At 47.3% G+C, this 4,709-nt stretch overlaps 1 long non-coding RNA gene across 1 annotated transcript; it reads right to left on the bottom strand.

The window, feature by feature from the left end:
• Positions 1-1,360: 1,360 nt before the first annotated feature.
• LOC142576746 (uncharacterized) lies at positions 1,361-4,427 on the bottom strand. Its single transcript, XR_012826955.1, has 2 exons — positions 4,055-4,427; positions 1,361-3,670 (listed from the first exon to the last, which is right to left on the bottom strand). It is a non-coding gene; the product is annotated as an uncharacterized LOC142576746 (long non-coding RNA).
• Between the last annotated feature and the right edge of the window lie 282 nt (positions 4,428-4,709).

Consider the following 4,709-nt stretch of genomic DNA (forward strand, 5'->3'; position numbering starts at 1 on the left):
CGGTCGTGCTGTCCCTGCGAACATTTGTACGCCTTGTGATGCTGGCCGGTGCACCGAGGCCACATCGGAAGTTCAGGACGGTGGTTGTGACAGTACGCGCACTAAGGACAATGTGCCTTGCTTCCCTGATGGATCGACTCTACAATTCACTTCGCTGTGAGAACGGAACATGATCCCTTAGGAGAGGTGTACGCGCAAGTCAATGCGGGTTCTCTGGTAAGCAGGACCCCGGAGCCTACATTTGCTTTAGCTACCGCGGACTCTTCATCGGCGCCCTTTGATTTTGCTGAAAAACTGTGCATTTGGGCCATTAAGGAAAATGTTGGGCATAAAGCGGTCACATATGTGCTAAAGATGCTCAAGACAAGTAGCTTTGACCCCTCATCTCTCCCAAGTAACGCTCGCACTTTGCTCTCCATGCCCAGGGGTACACAATGTGCACCTGCTTTAACTGCAATGGCTCGTGAGCAAAAAACACTTTTGCTTGCAGTGCTTACTAGAAAATGCCTTGTCGGAAACATGTTTTAAGGGCAGCCATGTTTCTTTGTTATTTAACATTAACGGACTGCCAGTTTCAAAGAGTTATACCATGCAGTTATGGTGCGCATGGCAGAGTTCCCCCTTTGTAGTCGGCATTTTTGCTGGCCCATCAAAACCCGTTTCAGCAAATGATTTTCTGAACCCTCGTGTCACTGAGCTACAACAGCTTCTTTCGAATAGAATGGTTTTTGAGCAGTGAGTAATTGAGGTTTCGTCAGCATGTTTTGTTTTACGTGCACCAGCACAGTCGTTTGTTTTTCGAATTAAAGGACACACTGGGTATACATAACTTTCACGTGACGTCACCTCCGTCGTCTGCACCGACCGCCCGCCATTGCTCGGTACCACGTTTGGATCGCTTGCTCTTTGCCTGTGAAGTACAACGAGTCTGTGACAGGCGTGTACCACGGTTGAAGCGTGGCGGTGCTAAGAGGAAAGTGTTCGGAGTTTTGCCCTGCGTACTACGAAGGTCTTGTCGGCGCTACGCGGGCACGATACGAGACGAAGACCAAACTCTGCGACGGCGTGGACCCTTACACACAGAGAGTCGGCGCGGATGCGACTGCAGATGTGGAGCTGCTGCCAGCTACAACGCAGGTGGACATAATCAATTACCTGGTTTTGTCAACCAGCTACGTCACCTTGCAGCAGATGAAGGTGTATAAATCGCTGGATGCGCACAACTACTTCACCAGCGGCTGGGCGCGGAACATTGCAGCAATGCGGCTCCAGTCGGAGCGCGTCATCGTACTCGGCGAGGTAAGGCAACAGCGAATGAAAACACATTTTTGTGCACGAGGAAGCGTAGACGACAGCGAAATATCTCGTTTGGACTTTATTGTCAACGTACAGGAATCAGAAAATGGACTATGAAAAGAGAAGCTGTGTCACAAGTAAACTACAGGGAGAATATGCACATGTTGCGACCACGCACTGCAGATCAGATTCAGCACATATCTACAAGCACATGTTTGTTCGAAGATGCATGTGTGTAGGCACACACCAAGTGCTTGAGTGAATACTTGTGCGAATGTAAAAGCACTTGTGAAAAGTTCATACTTGTAAAAGAATGCCTTGAGTAAAACTTTGCAAACTGTCTACTGTGCAACATGCAGTTATTTACAATGCAATGGGAGAACAATGGAAGCAATTACTCAGTGAAATCACAAATGAAAATGTGCCATCAGCAAAGAATGGCAATGGGGGTCAGGAGACACGGATGGGAGCGAGACAACAAGGATGAGCACTAACTTTCAACTGGGTATTTATTCCCAGAAAAACATGTATTTGTAGGTCCGCACACCGATACGGCCCAATCAACACACATGAAAACCAGCCGCTTCCAGGAACGCAAATTTGCTTGTCGTCAGAGCAACCGAAGGGGAACTAATGCAGGTATCAGCGGCCCTCGCTATCAATGCAGCTTCAACACATCTCATATAACTTCATCTACATTCCTATACAAAACAGAGCACTCTTAAACAACGGTTTACACCCACAATCACCGCAATGCACAGACACATGACCATCCCTACATCGGTTCAATTTTTGGTTATGTTATTTTAACTTATCATTCAGGCATCTCTCCGACTGCCCAATGTAAACCTTCCCACACGATATGGCAAGGCGATGCACCACATTCTTTGTGCTATGACCCCCATTGCTGTACGTAACCAACTAGCCCAAGCCCATACAACCATACTTGTAAACAGCAAGAATGTCCGCAAGGCTGTTCACGAGGGCAGTTTTGGATTTGCAGGAACTACCGGTGGACAAAGGTTGATGAGGGCACAGCAAACTGTTACAATCTTATCAAGTGGTGTGAATGCGTGTCCTGCCTTGCTAGCCACGTAGTGAATTGGCTGGACTGCTTTCATTATCAAATATTTGTTCCGCACAAGCCCTATCACCCGTTCTACATGAATGCGAACATTGGCCAGTTTTCTCGTGTTTTCTACATCCAGCACAGTAAGTTGTTTCTGGCCTCTAGTGAAAGCAGGGATATGGAGTTTAGCACAGTACAACCCTAAAGTGTCTGCAATGTCAAAACCTCTGTCAGCTGAAACAACATCCCCTTGTGACAAATATTCCAAAATGGCACAATGTTCGGTTATGTGCTTATCACTAGCTCTGCCTCCCCAACCTTCAGAAATGTATGTAATTACACCTTGTGGACAGATGCCAATTAAAAACTTGGCAGTGTTGCTGTTCTTATAGTTTGACCAAGTCTCGCTTCTTGGCTGCAAGGATGATGGTCTTTCAATTCTGATCTCAAAGCAGTCAATTATGACTGCCACTTTTGAGCCAAATGATTCAAAAAACGCTTGTGGCATTGTCCTTTGTATATCATTTCGTGACGGCCACACAATTTGTGACCTCAGCCTTGAAAAGGCAGCATCCAGCCACTTCTCAAAAATTCTGCTAACGGTAGCACATGAAATGTGAAACCTGTAGGCAAGATCCTGGTGCGGAAAGTTGAACTTAAGTTTCATTAAGAAAATAATGAACTCTTGAAACTTTGGCAACCCATTTTGCGGCGTATGTTTTACAGCCGACTCGACCAGTTGGAATATAGCATGCAAGACCGAATAGTTTATCATTCCCGAGTAAAAGGCAACTTTGGCGTCATCTTGACGCAGAGATTCTTCCGTAACTTCAAGCAATTCTTTTTGCTTTTTTAAGGTGCACAATTCACAAGTAAGTCTCTTGTTGTCTGCCTTAAGTGCTTGGATGTTGTGCCCCGTTAAATCTGTCTGCACACCAATATCACCTGTAAAAGAAGAAAAAAATGTAAACCAAATTTCAAGTGATTCACAGTAGGCAGTATCACAAAATTTTGTTACAAACTTACGTCTGCGTGGTTCTGAGTCCACAGTAGAAACTGGAAGCTCCATTCGACATTCTGCCTCATTTTCCGAGCTTGCACCGCTTTCGGGAAACTCGATACCCGCGGGAGACTGTTGCGCTGCTACGCTGGCTTCGACAGCATCCTTTTCTTTCTTTTTTTGGCTGCACTTCTTCGATCGCTGGAACCTCACTTCGTTGGTCAAAGGCCTTTCACTTCCGTAACCCAGATGCTGCATTGGTGCCCAGTCAGGGTTTGCCTCATCCATCAACTTGGAAGGCTTGCCTGCAAATATTTAGAGCCATCGCGAAGCCTCCCAATGTAATGATCACATAGGGTGGCGAGACTTCGAGCTGCCGACACGAAAGCACCCATGTTTTTACACGGCACATCACGATGTTGCACAGGCAGCGTTTTAAGAATGAGCAGAAAAAGTGAGCAGCGTACGTAAACGACAGTCAAGAACTGCTGGCGTGCAGCGAAAAAAGCGAAATTCGTACGTAAACAGCAATCAGGAATTCCTGGCGTGCAGCGTGCAGTATACAGAAGCGAGCGAAAGATCCGCGTACGTAAACAGTGGACAAGATCTACTGCGTGCGTGCATCGCAATCAGCGGCATGGCTTGCCTATACCGGGGTGTAGATGCATGCGGGTGTGCCTTTTCCTTACCTGTGATGAAGTGGCGACCGCAGACACGGACGTTTTCAAGGTTCTTCAAGTCGCTCCTATTAATACGAGCAAGCCAGAGGCTCCTGCGCTTTTCGGAGAGAATCCTCGTTCTCTCACACTGCCGAGTTATTATTTTAGGCAAACTGTGTAATCCTACGCTCGAGCCAGTGCAGCTGGGCCTCTTAGCACTCTTGCTTCTTGTTCGGCAACCATATATTGCGCATATAGGCATTATTTCGAATAAAGCAAGGACTACGGAAAGACGCAAACACAGTCGTCCGTACGGCTGCCGGTTCGGTTGGTACTCAGCAATGGCGGACGCGGTCACGGAAGCTGCCGGAAGTGACGTGCGTGCAAGTTATGTATTCTGCGTGTCCAAATGCACAGTAGAGGGCACATACAGGAGCAGCCGACTCTGCTTTGCAACAAGATCCTCCACTTTGCGCGCTGATGATTCATTCAGGCGTCTGATTGACCCTGACCATCACCTAGGCACCTCAGTCTTGACGCTGCTTCCCATAGACTGCATTGCCTCTGCACCCCATGACTAGATGCACCTTTTTTGCCTGGGCATTATAAAAAAGTTGCTTAGTGCTTGGTTAGGTGGTCGTTTACAGGTCAGTCTCGGACCTACAGAGTGCGGACAGTTGTCTGA

This window comes from Dermacentor variabilis, chromosome 3 (genome assembly GCF_050947875.1).
Source record: "Dermacentor variabilis isolate Ectoservices chromosome 3, ASM5094787v1, whole genome shotgun sequence".
Lineage (NCBI taxonomy): Eukaryota > Metazoa > Arthropoda > Arachnida > Ixodida > Ixodidae > Dermacentor > Dermacentor variabilis.